Source organism: Parus major, chromosome 5 (genome assembly GCF_001522545.3).
Source record: "Parus major isolate Abel chromosome 5, Parus_major1.1, whole genome shotgun sequence".
Classification (NCBI taxonomy): Eukaryota; Metazoa; Chordata; class Aves; order Passeriformes; family Paridae; genus Parus; species Parus major.
In genome coordinates, this window is record NC_031774.1 from 18,019,973 (window position 1) to 18,041,382 (window position 21,410).

At 40.6% G+C, this 21,410-nt stretch overlaps 1 protein-coding gene across 10 annotated transcripts in view; it reads left to right on the top strand.

Moving 5' to 3' along the window:
- Window positions 1-2,356: 2,356 nt before the first annotated feature.
- The window catches only part of PPP6R3 (protein phosphatase 6 regulatory subunit 3), a 53,905-nt gene continuing 34,851 nt past the window's right edge, over window positions 2,357-21,410 (top strand). For 6 of the 10 annotated variants that reach the window (XR_004497951.1, XM_015630469.3, XM_033515338.1 and 3 more), the window contains exons 1-2: window positions 2,359-2,488; window positions 16,166-16,335. The gene's annotated coding sequence lies outside the window, so the exon portion shown is untranslated. Of the gene's footprint in view, window positions 2,489-16,165; window positions 16,336-21,410 lie in introns of all 10 variants that reach the window. The other 4 variants (XR_004497952.1, XM_033515340.1, XM_015630473.1 and 1 more) reach the window with 3 other exon arrangements.

A 21,410-nucleotide genomic window follows, 5' to 3' on the forward strand; every position in this document is an offset into this window, starting at 1 on the left:
TAAGCAAATGCTACAAAGCATTTACACTGCTATTACACTATCCCTTTGTCCAAACCCCAAGATGTTTTATATAGAGACATTCACACCTTATTATTGTAGACCAAGGTTTGAGCCCATTTCTAGCTTGGATCACTGTTTCTCTCCTGAAAAAGGTGCTGCTTTCTGCAGCAGCAGCTTCAATGTTTATCTCTTTGTAATATCACTAGCTTTGTCTTAATGGGAGCAGACCTGCTGATTGTTTTTCAGTAAGATGTAAGCACAGCTGTACTGAGCTTAACTTTGTCAGATGAGCATGTGAAAAATGTGAAGGTACATTATTTGCAGTGGAGTTGCTTTATCCTAGACTGCTGATTCATAATGAAGCTAAAGAAATACATTATTTTCCTCTCCCTTTACATGAAATAAACACAGTGCTACCCTTTAGTTTTCATGTCCCCTACACGAGGAGCCTGCAAGAACTACCTTAATGCTAAACTATCATTTCAGCTCTGTTGTTTCTTTCCCAAGTGTAAATAAATAAATTGAGTCCTTGCCTTAACCAGCCCATGCCCTCTTAACAAGAAACCAGTCAAAACCACAATGAAACCTGACAAAATCCTTTTGAAGCCAGGCAAAAGCCCACCCATGTGGACATCAGGCAAGGCAGGTACCTGATGGTATCCTCCTGCCCACAGGTGGTGTGCTACTGACCACGGCTGGGTGGTCTCCAACAGGGACATGGAAGTCATCCTGACAGTGACATTTTGAAACCAGGAAGGCTGCCCTGAGAGGTCAAAGGGGTTGGAGCCGGAGTGGGTCACCACCTTTTTCGGCAGAGGTGATATGGGAGGCTTTGTGAGGGAAAGCCAAAAGCATGCTGGTGGGCCAGAATTTGTTCGTGCCTTTAAGACACAGGGCACTCAACACGCACCGTGGGTGTCCCGCACCTGTTGTGGTGCACAAGAGGCTGCCTGGTCAGGTGTGTGTCACCTGAGCTTTCCAGCAGAGCCCCTTGCCCCGCTCAGCCAAGCAGGGCTGCAGTGCAGCAGCCACAAGAGCGGCTTTGCAGGCGGCAGCCAGGGGAGTTTGCCAAGGCTGAGGCACAGCACCCACCCTGGATCTCACACACGTTCATTCCAGAGCACTTCGGGCTCTATTGGGAATAGTGTGGCCAGAGGACCACGGTGTCCCCTGTACTCGGCACTGTGTGTGAGGACACACCTCAGGTTCTGTGTCCAGTTCTGGGCCCCTCACTACGGGAAAGACACTGAGGTGTTGGAGCGTGTCCAGAGAAGGGCAATGGAGAAGGCTCTGGAGCACAAGTCCCGTGAGGAGCAGCTGAGAGAGCTGGGGGTGTTCAGCCTGGGGAAAAGGAGGTCAAGGCAGACCTTATCACTCTACAACTGCCTGGAAGGAGGTTGTAGCAAGCTGGGGCTTGGCCTCTTCTCCCAGGCAACAAACAGGACAGGAGGATATGGCCTGAAGTTGTGCCAGGGGAGGCTGAGATTGGATATTAGGAAAAATGCCTTCACTGAATAAATGGTCATGAATTAAACCAGGCTTCCCAGGGAAGTGGCTCAATCAACATCCCTAAGTGTTCAAAAGGCAGGTGGAACTGGGGACGTGGTTTAGTGGTAAGCAAGGTGGTGTTGCTGGCTGACGCCTGGACTTGATCACCTTAAAGGTAGGTCATTTCCAACCTTAATGATCCTATGGTTCTATAAAACGCACTGCCGGATCTTAGGCGGCGTTGGAGGCCTCACGGGCACCTGCACGGAAGCAGGCTCAGGGAAAGGCAAGTCCCGCAGGTGGAGAAGGCGGGCACCGACCCCGCTGCCAGGCGCACCCCGGGTGGGCGCTCTGACACCGGGCTCGCCTCGCTCCCCCACCCCCCCGCGCGCCGCCGCCCTGTTGTCAGGCAGTTTGGCGCCCGCGCGCGCCCCGGGGGCGTGGCCCCGCCCGCTGGCCAATGGCGAGGCGCGGCGGGTGAAGCTGCGGGACGGACGCCACCGCTGCCTCCCGCTCCCGCCCCCCCTCCGCCGAGGCCTCCGAGCGCCTCGGCTCCGGATTGGGCGGAAAGGGTTTATTTTTAAAAGGAACCTGCTTTCTCTATTGGCCGAGGGAGACGCCTGTCAGCGTGACGTTGCCTTGTTGCTAGGCCGGGAAGGTGGGAATCGAGGGGCACCCGCCCCATACGCTGACTGGCCAACGGGAAGCCGAGATCCCGCCGCCATCCGCTTCCCACCCTGTCGCCGCCGCGTAGCGGGGTGATTGACATTGGCCAGGCGGCCAGTGAGAGGCCGCGCTCCGCACAGCGCCCAATAGAAAGGCGCGAACCGGGGAGAAGGGCGGTGCCGGGGCGAGGTGATTGGCAGGTGGGCGGAGGCAGAGGAGGGCTCGCCGGAGCAGCCATGTCCGCCATCTTGGAGCGTCGGTGATGGTGGCGAGCGGAGGTTTTCCCGCCTGAGCGGAGGCACCCGGGGCCTGTGGCGGGGGACGCGCTGCCGAGGTACGGCCGGGACGGCTCCGTGATCTCCGCTCCGCCGCTTCCAGGGGAGCAGGGCTCTGGCGGCGGCCTCTCCGCGGCGGCGCGGGCCTGGCGCCCGCTCCCGGCCGTGCGGGGGCTCCGGGCGCTGCTCGGGCGGTACCGGGCCGGGGCCTGCCGGGGCCGCCGGTGCCGGTCGTGCGCGGCCTCCGGCAGCCGCAAGGCGAGGCCCGGAGCGGCCGGGGTGCGGCCGCGGGGCGCGGGCCCGGGGCGCGGCGGGGAGGCCGGGCCGCACCGCGCAGCCCTTCCTTGCCTGTCGCCGCTTCTGCCCTGGGTGCCGCGCTGGGGTTCTCTTGGGATGGTTCGGTTGTTCTGGGGTTTTAACAACGCAGCTTATTTGAACGATAATGTTTTAAAAGCGTAGCAGTGTTCCGGTGAGCTTTAACTGCTGTTAAATAAGTTTGGCAAAATCTCACTTAGAACCTGCCAGTTTTTCTGGTTTTGTTTTGTGTTGGTTGCTAAGAACCTTACGAAGTGTAAGAGTGAATTAGTGTTTTAGTCTGTTTAGTGTCATAGGAGACTATCTTATATGACATAAGTGTAATTGAGGCTAAAGATCATTTCTGTCAGCATGAATGTTGTTTAAGTCAGAACAGTGGGATACTTTGAATGGGTGTGTTGCTATTTTAAAAAAACGTTTTCTCAGTGGAAGATTGGAGAAAACTTAGGGGTAGATGGATAGCTTTTGGAAGGGATCCTTTGAGATGTTGACAACTTAAAAATGAAAAATTACATTACTTACTGCTGGTGGTATTACTTAGGTTTAAAATGTCCTTCAGTGGAATGAGTCTATATGTACTCTAGCTGTGCAGTGTGTCTTTGGATTGCACAAATACCTGTGTGTTTTGTCTTTTTTTCTGGGATGCTGAAAGATGGGAAGTCTGTCTGTTTCAGTGTTCCAGAAAGATTGCTGCATTTATTTGAATTGAATGGTCTATTTCCAACAGAAATTCAAATAAGACTCTGATTACTTAGCTCTGTGTTATTTATGTTTTCAGTAGCAAGACATGGACTAACTGAAGCTTGCAAGAGTTTCTTTATTATCCAAGTAGAAAATAACACTGCAGAATTACCTTTCAATATGTAAATTGTTAATGAGATGCCATGCAAAAGTAATATCCAGTTTACATGGGTTTTTTTGACAGTTTATATTTTTAAGTACTTCTTTAGGTTCTCTTAAATTACTTGTTTTGTCTACCTATGGTATTATTTGAACATTAGAGATTTTTCTTATTTGCTTTCTGTTTGAAAAGCAGAATGTATAGGCATTGAATCCTGTACTGTGTTGAGTTACTAAAGGAATTTATTTTCTAAAACTACGTGGAAATACTGTTTTAGCCCGAAGAACTGTTGATGAAGTCTGTTTACAATGACCAAGGAAAACATTGAGTTAAGTGAAAGTTGTAGTTTAGAAATTCCGGAAAAGCAACCTGTTTAACAGGACTGCCTTTAAGTGGGGTAGTGCATTACAGCTTCTTTACAAGCCAGTTAGATTTGTATGTAAACTGCTGTATGCATCACAGCTTTGGATTTTTTTGAAATACAAATCAACTGGCTGTTATTCCCTTACGGAATTAAAGATACTGAGTAGTTTATGTGTCTCTTCACAATACAGCCTGCAAACTACACACTTCTGCTGAGTTGCTGAAGTGAGCAAAAGTGACGTTTTCCTTCGTGATGCTTCTGTCTTGTACTTAAGGGAGGTGATGCTATAGCCTGTGTGCCACTCAGAGATTCGGATCGTGTTCCAAGAATGAAATTCAAGTGAATTAGTAGATGGAACTTGAATTTAGCAGTATTAGAGCAGAAATCTGTGTATGTAGCTTAAGTATTGACAGATGTTGAGAAAGTGAACTCTGTTGTTATGGCTCAACATCTTTGCTTATTTACTCAGCTTAAGCTTGACATGCATGTTTTGTGAAATGCAAAAGAGCTGTCTCAAAACCAACCACTCAAAAGGCTGGGGCAATCCGAAGGCAGAAATGTGTTCTGGTCCACTTTCCTTCCTGCCCATTAATGTTCTGTTTTATCCACGGCTTTTAAAAGCCTTGAAGTACATACTTCATTCCACGGTTGAAGACTGCTCTTTTTAAGTATATTGCAATAAGCCATTTTTAGCTTCAGTGTTTCAGCTTAGTACACAACATCGTTGTAGGTGGGAGACGTTTGTATTCACTTTTCTTGGGTAAATTAGTTAATTTATGGCCTTTGGAACTGTGGTGGAAACCATGGCTTTTGTGCCTAGACAGAAGAGTATGAGGACAGTGATCTCTTTCTCTGGTAAGGTAGGATGGCTTCAGCACATTGCCCTCTAGATTAGTCTTTTGTAGTAGCACCTTCACCTGTGATCCTTAAGTTTGCTGTGTACTCCACTATATCATATGCCATGTTTAGGAATACTGTGTTATCTCAAATTAATATCTCACAGACAAATTCTAAAAGAACCAGTGTCTGGTTGGGTTGTCCTAGGAGTATGATGTAGAGCCATTGTTTTTTGCAAAACTTTTCACAATAATAAAAGAAGTACGGGTAAATGTAAAATAATATCTTGCTTGTGTCCTCTTTGGTCATTTGGAGGAAGAGAGCAAAGAACTTCAGAAACTAGTGGTCCTGGTATTTTTGGGGTGGGAAGCAAGCCTGAAAGATTGAGAAGACACACAGAGAGCATGAACATCATGTTGAAAGCTCTGCATAGCATGTTTAATTGTTTCTGTAGTGTGTCAGGGTGCCAGCATCTGTTTTAGAAACTATATGCTACTAAGCAACTGAGGTAAAATATTTTTCTGCTCTTGGATATTATATGCAGCTTTATAGCTAGTTTGGGACACTTCTCAGGAAGTGAAATAGACTGACTTGAGAAGATTGGGAGGACATGCAATTTAAGCTTGCCTCTTTATGCAATAGCTCTTCACATAATATTGGCAAAAAAATTGTTGATATGAAATACTAGGATTTTTGTGACCCTTGATTATTTAATAGCTTATATAACATATCAAGCAGCACATTTGAAATGGTATATGGTGTTTGGAATAGGTGAAAAAGTTCCTGCCTAACCCTTGGACTTTTTTTTTTTTTTTTTTTTTTTTTTTTTTTTTTTTTCTCTTAGTTCATACAGTCATCCCTTAATTCTGTTAAATGGATGTAGCTTTTCCTCTTAAACTTGAAATGCATATTGAAAAATCTGTAGGATAGGTTGCATATGTTCCAGCTGTGGAAAAGAATAGCAGAAGCACCTCAGCATACAACCTTATGGACCAGTGAAGCTGTAACACTCCACTGGAGGGGAGATTACGTTGTTAGGCATCTTGGCAGAATGGCAGAGTGCCTGGGATATGCATAGTGGGGATTTGATTAATGAGGGAAGGAGACTGAGAAAGGAGAATAAAAAAATATATGTGTGCGCAAACAGAAATTGCCCAGTGGTGAGATTTGAGGAATGATTAGTTTCCTTGGAATATTCTTAAAACTTTGTCCAATTTTGTTTTCAAATGGGGTGGTTCCAAACATTTATGCAGTTTAAATTGTGCATCTGTAAGGAGCTGGAGCACACAGCCTTATGGTCTCTGGCCTGTGTCCACTGGTCCTTCTGGAAAATGAGCACAGGAACACCATAGGCCATCTCTCATCATCTCTGCCAAAAGATGCTTTTAAGCCTGAAGAAATCTCTAAAGCCTTTCTAGGATGCCCAGGCCCATCCTGGGTGAGGCTTGACAGATGGCCATGTGATTTCCAGTTTACTAAGAAAGCACGGTTGGGATGGAGGATGAAAACTTCAAATTTTTTAGTAAAAAGTAGTTTCTAAGTTAATTAAATATGTTCTAGATTAGCTATTTCAGTACTAAAAGCATTCTGATTGTTAATTACAGAAGTGAATCCCAAGCCTCCTACCCCTGTTACACAGTGGGGGAGTTCCCTTTTTTAAGTGACCATTGGCAGGATTTCTAACTGGTTACCAGTATATAAAATAAGATTTTGTTGTACAAATTGAACTTCTGCTGTGGGTTTTTGAAGTGAATTCCATTATTTCCTAAACTATTCTATAAATGTACGTGATGCTCCTTTAGAGGAGCAAAGCCTAAGACTCTAATCCTCAGTTGTGTGTTACACATTTCTCTCTTGTGCGAGTAACCTAATTGATAGATTAAAAGCTTCAAATAGTGCTTTATGCAGTGGCTGTAGGCAATGCTAGTGCAGGTGTTGATTGCATTTTCCATTGTATTGTAACTGGTTTGAGCCTTTGCTAGAGCAGAAAACAAGGGAGCAGCAGATACTCTTAAGTCTTGTCTTGCTACAAATTGACATTATTTCAGTACTTGTTTGCATTGTGAAAGGAGTGTAAGCCACTGCCCCCACAGGGTGGATCTCTACACCTTTGTAGTGGAGTGCTTATACAATTAATGATTCTCATAGAAAAAGTGAAAATACAATGCTATTTGCTTTTTTTTGTAAGTATAGTGGTAACCAAGTCTTGTGTTCCCAATATACTTGGTGCGAAGGAAAAAAAGGGGTTTTTCGCGGGGGAGGGGGGTGGGTTTCAATTACTCTAAGTTTCATTAAGGCAAACATCATAGGTTAGGTATTGATGGAAAAATTCATTTTTTCTGTGATTTGCAGAAAGAGGGCTCTCCAGATTCTGTTCTTGATTACTGTGTGCCTACTACTTTGACAAGTTCCCAATCTTAAGAGTTCAGCTGTAAACTTTAGGTCTGGTTTGAGCTGCAGAATTTGAATTAATGTTATTTCTTCTGCTACTGTCTTGGTGGACTTGCTGGATATCCATGTAACTGAAAGCTAAGTCTTCTAGAAAATAAAAATAATAAGTGACATTTGACAACTTGAGCTATCACCAAATTTCTTGGAAAAGGATGGAAAGTTTAGAGACAGCTAAAATGAAGCTGTGGTGGTGGCAGGAACAGATCCACTTTTAAATAAGGGGGGTTTCTACTGATGTAGGCATCTCCCTTCTGTAAGAACTCAGCGTCCATTTCATTTCGGTGTTGGTCAGTCTAGATGGAAGTGCACATAGAAGTTATAACAGCACAGGGATTTTGCTCCCATCGGCTGTGTTTGTCTTTTTCTGTTCTTTCTGGCTATTACAAAGAAGGAGTTTGTCACTGCCCATGGCAGCTCTGGGAGGTACTGACATGTAGGTGTCTTTCCCTGTCTGTGAGGGACAGCTGTAGAAGGTACACTGAGCTGGCTGTGAAGTATCAGTTCTTCCTTTTGGCTGTGACAAGCAAACATTTATCAAAGGATCCTTCCCTGTGTGTACTTGATGTGTTACAGCTTTAATCCACATCTAAATAGCAAAAAATTGTTCACTGAACACTGTATTTAGTGAAATTTGTTTGATAAGGAGATGGTGAAGGTAACATTAATGAGAGATCTGCATTTCTTAATGATCAATGTAAAAACCTAACATGTCTTTCCTGGCTGCTTTCCTGTACTGTAAGGGCTAAGGATCTCTTTTAGAGCCACAATATAAAAGTTTATACATCTGGTACAAGTAATATGTGATTGGAGACTAAACTTAAAACTTCTGAACCCATTAATGATTGATTACTTTAAGTACTCAGTAGTTGTGCCAGGTGCAGTTGTCTTAATATGACTTCAGTCATAGATTAGAACAATTTTTTTTTCCTGTGTCTGCCTCATCCAGTATGCCCTCCTGCTGTACTTAAATATGACTTACTTTGAGAACAAAAACCAAGGAACTTTAACATAGCTGAACTCAGTACCAACTATACTTGGCTTGGATGCTCTGCTTTAAAAATGCAAATGTATAATTTGCAAAAATGCAAGTTGTAAGTATAAATTAATCCCTAATGCCTTCGTTATTGACTAGGGAATTTAGTTGCCCAGATTGGACTTGAAGAAATAGGGTATTGAAGGCAGACAAAAATAATTCTGAATCTTTTATGTATGAGGCAATCTGTGAAAAAAGATTCAAAGTCTGAAAAACCCATGGGGTTTATGTATTTACTTATTTATATATTTATTTATTATAGGAAACACCTGCAGATGTTTTTCACTATGGGAAACTGGATGCCTTTTAGGGCATAGCAAAAAGCAACGATGTTAATACTTGTATGAGATTATTTTTTTTTTCTTTGAAATGCAGTGGTCCAGTCTTCCCTTCTTCTAGACTTGGGAATTCTGAAGTTTAACTTACAATCCTAGCAATAAGGCTTTAAATTAGAATTGGGTTTTTTCCTTCCCAGGTTGAAGTTGTAGTCCCATGCAGCCAGAAGTGAAATTATTTCTAAAAACAATAAAAATTTGTAGTATGGTACTGATATCATGCTCAAAAGAAGTTGTTATTATATGTTATCCAAATATGTATTTTTTAAAAAAATTATTGTAGGTAGTGAACATTGAGTGAAACCACCTAAGAAGTCTTGTTGCAGACTTCAAGGCATTTCAGACAAAGTTACTTTCTGTGCCACTTTGCAGAGCAGTAACTTGACTTTTTGGAATGGTAGTAAGACTGTCAAGACAAAAGAAGACTTAAGTTCAGGTCTTAAGTAAATTGATTTCTAAGTCTTTGGCTCAGCAGGGTATTTTTCTTTAGGGCTCTATCATGTAATGCTTTAATAAATACCATTTTAAATTCTGAGCTTGCATTTTAAATAGCTTGGTTTCTTTGAAACTATATGCTTTAAATCCCTTGAGTAGGCGTAGGGCACAGAAGTATCACTGTAGTTTTGTGTAACTATAACCTATCAGTGCTGTTTTCAGTCTTGCATTTGGATTAGTTTTAACAGTGTGTGTTCAGTAATTCCTATTAGTAAAGTAACACTAGGTGAGAGTTCAGGCTCTTCTTGCAGCAGGAGAAAACTTGGCAGATATATTGGTAGTTAAGAGAAAGAACGTGTAAGAAGGAGAGGATGCTGAAAGTACTGATGATGAATTACTGTGTGGTAGCCCCCTCTTGAAAGTGCACAAAGAAAATGAAAGAGAAGATAGTTGAGGGAAGGGTCATTTCAAAAGGACACTGTATCCCTTAACTGTGGCATATTGCTTGAATGGGTTTTTTAAACTGTTTGCAAGTTCATGCTCGTGTCCTTAGGGTATTGCACAGCTGCTGATCACTACAGTGTAAAAATTTAGACTAATCTCCCTTTGAAAACAGTATTATTAAGATCTGCTGCTAAATCTTTGAGACAGACTTGCCCCAGAGTTGCCACTTGCAACCACGGTAGAATTCTGAAAAGCACAGAAGCAAATCTGCTCCCTGATGCTCCAGAGAGAAGCATTGAAGTAGATTTTTAAAAAGATTATTTTGAAGATCACAGAGAAAATAGTAGGTTTGCCTTTTGTAATGGAACTTTTTTTTCATTAAACTAGGGTGGGTCTTGCACTTGGAAGATGTCTTACTCTATTAGACAGTCTTGATTTTTGTACTATTGTCCAACAAAATAAAAGAGTTCCATGGCGAAGCCATTACTTTGGTTGAGACAACAGAGGCACCTCTGCCTAAAAACATGTGTGGTTGCTCTCTGTGTGTGGTTTGTAAAAGCACAGTGTGTCAAAACTCACATTACTGGAGTCTCCAAAGTACAAATTGCCTGTGGGACTGGGGAATGGGAAAGAAAGATAGTGTTAGCTTAATAGCCACTTCAGACTTGACTGAGAAGGCTTTTTGCACTGAAGTTGCATGATGTTGCTGGGTTTCTAATTTCTTTTCTGGAACATGTTTTTGCATGTACCTAAATAAAAATGATATAATTCATTAAACTTACCTAGGTGAGAATTGGTGAAATGTTCCCATTCAAAGCATTATTTTCGTAGTTTTCTGAGATGAGTCTCAGAAAAGTCAAGCTGGTCATGCTTTTTTAATGCTCGTTGTTTAACACTGGACAGTTGTCTTCCTAGCACTCTGCATTACAGAAGGAGGATATTGAATCACTATTCAGCTGTTTTAGTCTTTGAATGATAAATTGATCTATTCGGCATCAAGTACTTAATTGACATTCCATATGTATTGGGATATTTTTATTTTCTGAGTATTTACCTTCATCCTCAGGGTATCTGCAGAGGTGGGGAAAATGTTGTGTAGACTGTTTTCCTGGAATATATCGGGTATGTTCTGTTAAGGAAAGTAGTGTTCTTGTTTGGTTAAAGGCTCAAATAAAGCTGTAAGACTGGCACCAGGCTGGGGAAGTTTCCAGGTGACTATAAAGCATTTTGTTAAATGCAGATACCAAAATCTAAAGAAGTGAATATGCTAAAGTAGCATCACTCCCCTTCTATCTAGGTGCTCCTTCTGTGTTTTATTTCTCTTGCTTGGCATTGGAAGAACTTTTCTACTTTTGTCCTAGGGATTGTATTGTTAAACTTGAAAATGCTAGTATTGTAGAAAAAAGTATAGATGGGGCTTAAACTCCATGGTGAAAAGCAAGTCAATTTAGTAGTCTTTGCCCATGGGCAAATCAAAATGGAAGATGTTTTAACTTGCTTAAATTAAAGATTAAGAGAAGAAATAGCTTCAACTTTTCTTTTCATGATGTTGGATTTGAACACTCTTTGAAAAAGATTGTTAGGGATTCTAACTTCCATTTTAAAAAGCAAAACATGTTTATGATACTGTCATTAGGAGAATATTTAGCTTCTGTATGCATGTAGGGTGGGTTGAATAGTTCTGTCAGTTTTTTCAAGGTATGGTAGCATTTCTTGATATCCTAATTAACAGAAACTGAGAACTTGCAGTTGTCAAAACTTGCTTTAATGGCTTTGTAAAGCTTAGTATGAGGAAAACCAAGAAGATACTCTTGCCCACAGCCTTTAACTAGTGCAGTTCATGTAATTTACCATGAAAATTCAGGTTACTTGACCAACAGTCCCAGAAACCTGTAATGAACTTGAAGAGTTAAGCAAGTTATAAATTGCTTCAGATTTAATTTTGAAGTTGCTATCTTCCTGCAAGAGTCCACTCCAGGTGTGGCAGCAGCTGTAGCTGACTGGAACTTCAGGAGGCAAAACATGGATGTGCTCCTAGAAGCTGCTGGTTACCATTTCTGAACTGCAAATGGTCTTGAAGTATTCTTTTTAACGAGACAGGGATTTTGCATGAAAAAAATAAAGCAAATAATAGACATAAATGCACTGTCTATACAGAAAGAACACTGGTGTCCTGGTTAGAAGTTGCTGAAGTAGCAAACTTTCTTTTACCTCCATGTATTTTTCATGTGCCTCAAAATTTATGTGCAACTTTCAAGGCCTAATCCACAAGGGGAATAGGAGGATGAACTTGAGAAAAAAATATCCAAACCCCTGCTGTCTTTGAACTAATACAGTGAACAGAATAAAACACATGCTTATAAAAGAAACCTCTGGTAAAATTCATGCCTTTCAACTTAAGTCTGTGCCTATAAGTTAGTGTACTTGTTTCTAAAATGTTCAAACAAAAAAGTTTACTGCTAAAGCAGTGTGTCAGTGTTACTGGGGGTGTTTGCATTTCCAGAGCAGCAGTAGTAGTACAGGAATTCAGGACTCATTGACACCTGCAAATTATCAGCTGGCTGGGACAATGGTAGAACTGATTTTGTCCAAATTCAACATCACCCATTTTATTTATTGGATTCAGGAGAGCTTTTCCTCTGTAATCCTGAGCAGGCTTGAGGTGATATAATTTAGGGCAAAGATGGAAGAGTCAGATCCTGATTGCACTGTCTCTAATGGTGTGTTCCCTTTTCCTTGGCTGCACTGGCCCCAGTGATTGTTAGACCCTTTGAGCTAATTCATCCCATGGACATGGCAGAAAAACTCTTTCCCTTCTTCCTCCTGCATTTGCCACTTTTGGAATAGTTTTTTTCATTTGGAAATGTCTTGGCAGAGGTTTTGTCAGTGTTGGGGAGCCAACAGAGGGTGACTGCACAGCAAGGGGTAGAACAAAGCTGCTTTACATAAGCTAATTTAGTATCCTAAAGCACTCCTGTGAGACACCATGAGGAATTTTCAGTCCTTATCCTTATTCTGAGTGTGAATGGTGACATTTCAGCATGCACATGTATCCTCAAAACAAGGTGTTGGAAACTGATAGCCAAAGCATTCAGAGTTTAAATCCTGACCTAAGTGAGATGCTTCTCAGTGTTTAAAAATTGCCTTGGTTATCATGAACATTTTTCTATAAACTTGATTAGTTCACAAATGAGAATTCTAGACCAGTTCAGATGCAGCAGTGTCTTGGCCCTTCAGCTCTTACCACTATTGATGGTTCTTACCACAAGAGTCGTAACAATCTTACACAGATTGATTGTTGTGGATGACACTTTCAGGTCAAGTTTCTTCAAGAACCACCTGTCCAAGGGGTTACTTAAAATTTTTTGGGAGGTGATGTTCCTGATAATGTGGTAACACGTGGGTGTTCTAAGGAGTGCATGTTACTTTGATTTTTCTCATCTGACATTTGGAGAGGTGTGATAGGGAGTAATGCTGAGTCTTAAATTAAGATTTCACAGTGCTCTGCCTAAATGTTACATTAAACAGTTTTATATTGCTAGACTGTAATTTCACTGGGGGATCTTTCTGGGCCCATAAGCCAGTGGAAGAAGGGAAAAGATTCTACTATTTTGTGCTTAAGCTGTTTTTCATGTGTGTTGCATAAAAATTATTGGACTTGTCCTGGCCCAGAGAGGTGATAGCACTAAACTATCCCATGCCCTGTGCTTCCTTTTATTAATTGTAGTCCAGACCCTTATGTTCCAGAAGAAATGCTGGTGTTCTGCTAGTGGTTTTGTCACACTTACGTAACAACTTTATTTCAGATATATGAAGTTATAGAAGTTAAAGCGCACAGTGAATTACTGTAATAGCAACACTTACTCAGGAGCTTGCAGTTCTTGCACTTTTTTACCAGGAAGCACAAATGTTGCCTTGGTTTCTACTAGCAGAGACTTTTGTTTGGTTTCAGTGTTTGAGCCAATAGAGATGCATGGAAATGGTATTAGAAACAGACATGGCCCAGTTCATGCAGCATTAATAAAATTAGTTTAGTCCTCTTTCTGGCAACTAGTCGCTTAGTGGTTAACTTCTTTAATCTAAAAATGTGTGAATAAAGTTTGTTAGGTAATACTTCAAACAGACTTTGCCATGCTATTGCATTTTGTGTGAAAATGAATTCTACCCTGGGTAGTTGTGTCTTGCTGTATTTTCTGGGTCAATCAGATAAACACGAACATGGGTGTGGTCAGGGTTGTGATGAGTCTTCATAGTTCTGTGTTTGAATGTAATCAGTCTGTGCACATGACAATGCTTCCATGCTGCCCTTGCATGATACCTTCAGGTCTAAGGTTTTGACCTTCCATCATTTGATACTTCTTCATGACAGAACTGTATTAACTTAGCTGACCTGTTGCTGAATATAAGCCATCCCTGGATATAGGAAGGTCAGATTTAAATAGACTTGAATGTCATCCAGTCAGGTGATTCTATTTTTTACATTATTTTATGGAAAGAACTCCTGTGGGTTTTTGGGAGTGGGGGTTTGTCCCCTTTTTCATAAAGCAATACCTAATTTGTGCTGCAGAGAGGAGCAGTCTGAGGTAATAAACCATATGTGCCACTAAATGTAAGTCAGTCTTTAGACCAACCTCTCTACTCTTGCAGATTCCGAGGTGGACCGAAAAAGTCCTGCTTGACCTGAACAGGGTTCTGGTGGTGCACCCTTCATGGGGTGTGCTATAATGCATGCACTCCAAGTATCTTGCTAATTTTGATTACACTGGAGTCTCTAATTTACTATGTAATTCTATTGCATTGAATTCAGAAGCCAAGTGTTCTGGTGCTAGGCAATGGTATTTAGACAGTGAAGTCTTCAAACAGAAAGCAGAGTAAAGAAATAACAAGGTCATTCTTGTAAGGGGAGTAATAATACATTCTTTTAGGGGGGTAATAATAGTGGTTTTCATTTGGATAGTCCTACTAGCAGTTGAAATCTGTGAATCTTAAGAATGTGTAAACTCTTGGGAAAGTGCATTAAACTAAGCAGGCTTCTTACTTTTTTTCCACATGATATAACTGAAGAAGTGATGTTCTCTCCCTTTTTGGAGCTCTGCTTTGGAACATAGGTACACTTCTAAAATGCAGAAGCAATAACCTATAAAACTTAATAAAGTTAACTGAGTCCAGAAAATTTGTTTACTTTTTCTGCTCTAGTTCATCACTTGACTCACAGGGGATTGTCAGGTCTGTCAGGCATGGAGACCTGAAGGTGTGTGGGTGAAAAAATGCATTTAAAAGACCTTGAAGAGAATTATGGTCAGTGTATTACACTGAGCTTCAGTTTATGTGTATGATACTTACTAAAATAACCCAAGAAATTATCTTTAAGGTCCTTTCCAACCCAAGGTATTCTTTGAATCTATGATCTTTAGGTTGACAGAGACCATCTGTTAAATCATGTGCAAAGCTCAAAAACCAGCTTTGAAGAAACAGCTCCTTATCTTTAACATGGAAGGTGTAAAATTAAATCATTCTTCTCTTTGGCAGAATGTGTGAAATATTTTGAGGTGAATAGTTTGGGTTTTTTAGCTGAAGATATATTTGTGACAAACTGATAGCAGAGCTTCTCAGCCAAATACTGGATAGTCAGTGACCTGAGTTCATAAACATGCCACTAATTTTGCTGCTCTTCTTAGTTGCAAGTATTTTATTTTCTATAAACACCATTACCCATGTTCCCAAAAGAAATGGAAGTATTGTGTTGCTTGAAACTCATGTTAAAAAGCAAAATCAAGAAGCCCTTCAAGGTGCTAGAAAGTGAAGATGAATTTTTGTCTTAGAAATTCTTCCTGCAACTGTTACAAACAGCTAATTGGAAAGAAAAATCTGTTCATAGGATGGTTTTTCTTGCCTGTTTGGTGCTTACTAAAGCACAGACAGCTAAGTGTCAGCCTGAAGCCAGTGTAAGGATACTTAATAGACCTCTTCAATTCTTAAGGTGTGAAGCAAAGTAACATTGAACTATCAAAAGTAGAGATTTTCATAATGGTGACTGAATGCTGTCTTAATTCACCTTGTTACTTTGGAAGCCTGGGTATGGTCTGTGCTGGTTTTTTCAAGGTTGGCCTGTTTTCAGATTGAAATTGGCTGAATTCTTTATAGACTTGTGCCAACATAACAGGCATTTTTAATGCTTCTTAATTTATTTCTGTGCAGGTTTGTGGATAAATTATATTAATATAAGGGAAGAGTTATGAAGATAGGAAAAAAATTACTGCAAAAAGTAATGGGTATTTCAGATCTTCCTGATCTGAACATGTTACTTTATGGGAAATTACTAATAGTTTTTGTTTTTTAAAGTTTGGATTTGTGTTAGATTTCAGTAGAGTGCAGATTATTAAGCAAATTTCATTTCTGTGAGACAAAGAAGTTTCTTCCTTTGACTCCCAAAAATGGAGGGAAATGTTAAAATTGGTTTAAAAGTAAATAAATATTTCAGATGACATGCTGCTTTTCATTTTATTTTCATTGTATGCTCTGCTGAACTGACACTTTTCTTCCCAGCAAGTTGTTTCTTTCCTCTGTTCACGTGTTGTATTTGTTGTGAAACAGTCCTTAGCGTTCATGCAGTTGTCAAGCTATTGAATAGAACCTATTAACAATATTAAATTACACAATTTTTTTTTTTTGTCGTTGTAGGAAGAAATCTGCTTCATCTAATTAAATGCTAATTCAGTCCTGCTAATCTGCTAGTACTGTAGATTGAAAGATTTTTTTGCTGTTGCCAGGATACCCTGTAATGGGCAAGAAGCCTGAGAGAATACAAAACGTTCTGATTTTTTAACTTTTAAAAACTTTGTGTTTGACAGGTAAGAAACTATTAAACTTCACCTACAGCAGTAGATTTAGCTTCTGCATCTATAAAGTCTTATCCTAAAGCATTCAGAAACCACTTAAATCTTAAGCTTTTCTTGTCCCTGATGTCCACTGAAGTCACCTGATTTCATAGGTTCACATTTACTACTTTCTAAGCTGCAGTTCCTTCAGGTCAGGCTTTGTGGGCATGCCTTCCGTTTTCTTGCAGCTTTCTTCTGACTACTTTCTAGCTGGCTGATTCTAACTTTGTCTTTTAACCTACTCTGCTCTTGCACTATCTTCTTTCTCCACCCTGCTTTGGTTTACTATGACTATCAGGGGTGTTCCAGGCACACTGTTGTGGATATTCTGTTTGTTTTACAGTGTTTTGCTTTTGTGCCAGGAAGTGTATCTGCTGCCCAACCTTTTTGAAAGAGTTTCAAAGTAAATGTGTTCATGAACTGACATATAGTAGGTATGGGTAATATTTATAGATTATTATATACTGTCTTCTGCAATTTAATTTTTTGGTACTAAACCTCATGTTTCAGTGCAAAAGTGTCTTCTGGGTAGCTATGCATTGTTGAGCTTGCATTTTATATTACAGAATCATGTACATTTCTTAGTGCAAAGATATCTTCATTTTTGTTTTGAAGCTAATTGGAAGAATTCAGAATAGGAAAAATCTAAGTGAATTCTGTGTCCAGTGAATATTTTCAATTTGTACTTGGCAGTTGATGTGGAATTACTAGAAAATGATTCATCTTCTCTACTTGGGCAGGAGAGATTATTGTCTTAATTTGTAGCTATTGCAGGTAATCAAGATCTTTATTTATTAACACTTAGTAATCCGTGGTTTGAGATAGTGTAGGAATTGATGAGGATATAGTTGTTGCTTGGTATAAAATTGCTCTTGTAAGTTCACTGCAGACTGTAGATTTCACCTGATTTTTCTACTTCTTTTGAACAGTTACGGCCTTGAATTTTGAGGTGTTGGTATCCTGGAGTGCACTTTAACTAGTTTGGATTTATTTACATACTTCATCATGTCAAAGCTATTGAATGTTGAGACATTCAGTAATAAGGAGGGGTGTATATGCACATGATATGTGTGTGTATGTGTGTGTGTGTATATTGTGTAAAAGATCATAGGATGACAGAATAGTTAGGGTTGGAAGGAACCTCTGGAGATCATCTAGTTCACCCCCCTGCCAAGGCAGGGTCACCTAGAGCAGGTGGCACAGGAACGTACTCAGGTGGGGTTTGATTGTCTCCAGAAAGGGAGACTCCATGACCTCCCCGGGCAGGCTGTTCCAGCGCTCTGCCGCCCTCAGCGTAAAGAAGTTCTTTCTCATGTTGAGGTGCAACTTCTTGTTATTTAGTTTATGGCTGTTGCTCCTTACCCTGTTGCTGGGCACCATGGAAAAGAGTCCAGCATTATCATCTTGACACCAGCTTAGATATTTGTACAAGAATGAGATGCTCTTTCAGTCTTTTCTTCTCTGGACTAAAGAGGCCACTTCTCACAGTCTCTCCTCATAAGTGATGCTCCAGACCTCAAATCCGTGTCTGTGGCCCCTGCTGGACTCCTCTCCAGTAGCTGCTTTTCTTGCTTGGCCCGTGGAGCTAGATTGACCATTGCACTCCACTCAGATGTGGCCTCCCTAGGGCTGAGTAGAGGGGCAGGATCACCTCTCTCCACCTGCTGGCCACACTCTTCCTGATGCACCCTGGAATACCATTATCCCTCCTGGCCACAAGGGTACGCTGCTGACTCATCCACAAATGTGTTACTGTCGTTCTCATCTAGATAGGAGTGCAGTTGGGATTCGTAAATAAGGGAGACTAGGTTGATAAATAAGGGTAAAAGTGATGTCACTTCGCTTCTTAACTGTTCTGTAACAATAGCAGGCTCCTGCTCATGTCTGATAGGGGAGTGAAAGTTCCTTTTTAATAACTTGCCTCAGTAGAAGGTGGCACCTTGTTAGAGAGCTTGTTAGGAGATCACTGTCTGTCTTCATACACTTTTCTGGCATGTTTTTCTCCCAGTTAAGAAGGGACTGCCACATGGCATCTCCTGCATTTCTCTCAGGAGGATGTAGTTACCCTCTGAAAGTATAGTAGTAGTTAGCAGAGGAGCACATGTGCTGTGAAAGAGAATAGTGTCTGGAAGGAATCCTTTTCTGGCATCAGAAGGCCACTGTGGCAGCAGTGTATGTGGCCAAGTATGGCCATCCTGGGAGCTGGGGAGGTTGAGAGATGCGCTCATGTAGGAGAAGGAGGCTTAGGTAGACTGAGGGCCCCTTCTTGGGGATCACTGCCCTGTTCCTGCCGCCCCCTGGGCATGGGGACTGCCCTCTGCCTCCCCTCATGTGCCTAAGCTTCAGCCTGCTCTTCATCCTGTCTCGGGTCCCCTGCATGAGACAGTGGCAGCAGGTTTGCAGGAGGGTCAGAGATCCTTGGAAACCTCCCACTCTGCTGCCCCCTGTGACCAGCAGTGGCTAAGAAGAGGGTGATGCATCCAGAAATCCTGCTGTGAGGAAAGAAGTGCAGCCAGCCTGCACAAGATCTCCCTCCCTGCCTTCCATGAAAGAACTGTTGATTGGTTTTATTTCCTTTTTAGTATCTTTTGTAGTTGGTTATGCTGGTGGACTAGGAAGGAATGTGTATGGTATTTGAAGTATGTATTAAATTGTTGAGGTAGAGGTAATTTCACGCTATCTATTTGCTCCTTTCTCCACAGAGTTTGTTTGAAACTTAACTACTTTATTTTAAGTAATGAAGTTTTTATTTTCCACTAGGTCTCAGGTTTGTGATATGAATAGGCTGTTCTGACACTGAAGAAACAGCTACATGTTATTTTATATTCACTTGAGACTTGGAAGATCAATTTGACATAGAATACATTTTGTTATGAAATGTAGCAACTGTACCATGAAAGTTCCCCTTTATTTCTCCTTTATATCTCTTATTTATGCCTTTTTTTTTTTTTTTTTTTTTTTTTTTTTTTTTTTTTTTTTTTTTTTTTGGTGATTGCTGGGTGTAATTCTACTGTAATTAAATCTAGAGATTTTGAACACCAGCTTACATCTTTCTAGCTAATAGTACTTAGTGGACCTCACTGCTCTGATGGAAAAGAAATTTATTCCAAATAGGTTAGGACAGGCAGTTGTAGACGTCAAATGTACAATGGGTGATGCTGTGCTGGGTACAACAGGGAGTTAAAAAAGTATCAACTAGAGTGTCTTCTGTGACTTTGCATTCACTGGTAATTCTTTTTAGCTCTTAATTTTTTTAAGATGTGCATTTATGCATAGTTTTGTTTTGAACAGATGGTCCACTTTGAGTGTCAAAATAAGCACTTTTTAAATGCTAGGACAGTGTCCTATTACTGTCCATTGATTGGAGGAAGGGGATCCCCTGCCTCAAAACTGGAATCTAATTAAGCACACCTAGATAGTAATTAGGTGAGGTTATGTGAAGCTGGCAGAAGGTCATGCTTGGCATTTGAAATTTGAAATTTGTGTGTAAGGTGAAACCTTTACACACATCTCTTAATGTGTGTAAAGGTTTTAGAAGACAATCTACCGAAGTTTTTCATGATAAAAAAAATTATTTACTATCTTTATTATTACTTATTATTACTTTATTATTACTTCCTTAAACTTACCTACCTATTTGGTTTTTAGGAGGCAAAGGATTCTTTGTATTGGAAATGCTTTTGTCATTAAGAAGAGCAAGACCGTCTTAAAATCAAGGACTCCTTTGGTGGTTGCTCTCCTTGTATCCAACAAGTAGATTGGCTTTTTCTAGTTTCTGCACAGGAATTATAAATCCTGTTTAGCTGAAGTAGGCTACTACATCACTTAAGATGTGCTTCAATTGTGGAAATGTTTGTTGGTACAAAAGTAGCGGATTTTCTTTTCCTTCTATGTACTTGAACCCTATAGTAAGAAAATACAATAGTGCACAAAGAAAAGTGACAGATTCTGAGTTTGATTTTTTTACAATGAAGTAATTGTTACAACTATATGTAGCATTTCTCAGAATTTCGCATACTACAGAATCTTCAGCTTGACACTGATACACTTAGTTTCTCTTGCTTGAAAAGTGAAACTGGGCATTGCAGTAAAATCTGTGAAGTTCCTACCTGAAGCTCTGTTTATATACATCTATGCAGTTGTCAGGTAAAGAGCCTTCAGCTGGCTACTGAAATCCCTCTGGTTTTCTTTCTACACTAGTCTAGATGCCTATGTCTGCTTGGAGCTGCCAATACTCAGTTTCTGTGCGGAAATCTGAGGTACTGAGTTGGAAGGAACTCAGTGTAAAACACCCCTTCATGTTTGTTTAACCTAAGTATGATGCTTAAAAGTTCAACTCAGAGGAACAGTTTAGTTTTTATTATTTGGTTTTCTTATTTACTGGAAGGACTTCTGGATGCCGTAAAGACTTGTGAGTCTGCTTTGTAAAAGTCTCAGTATAGGAGATGTCCTAAATTAAATCATAAGCTTTTCTGACTGGAATTCATATCTTAGTTTGGTAGCTTGAAAACAGGAATGTGTCTATTCAGAAAGGTGAGTGACAGCTACCATCACTTGAAGCTACGGAGAGACTTTGTGATACAACTGTTACCAGTTGTATTGTTGGGGTTTTTTTCATGGAAATGCCACTTAAGTGCTTGACTTCCTAAAAGAGCCCTTGACTAGTTACTGTTAAAAGTACTAGTGCGGTTTTCTTTCCCTGTAGCAGACAGAAGACTTAATTTTTTTTCTTCGTCTGAAAGGCTTGTTTCTAAGCTTTATTTCTTCCTTTTAGCAAATAATAAAAGTGAGAATTTGAGTTACTTGTATGCCAGCAATTGGAAGCAGGCTTTCTTTGCTTTGTTGAACTGCTTTTTTCATTTTAGATTTAAGTCAAGTGTTTATTACATGGAATGCTATTCATTCAGAGAAGAATTTGTTAACAATATTAATTAAGAAAACAAAGCAATGTTTTTCTGGATATTAGATGTTACTCAGGATCTTGACTTGTAAGTTGTGCATCAGCAAGTTGATGTAAACTTTAATAAGTATTGTTTAATGAACTGGAT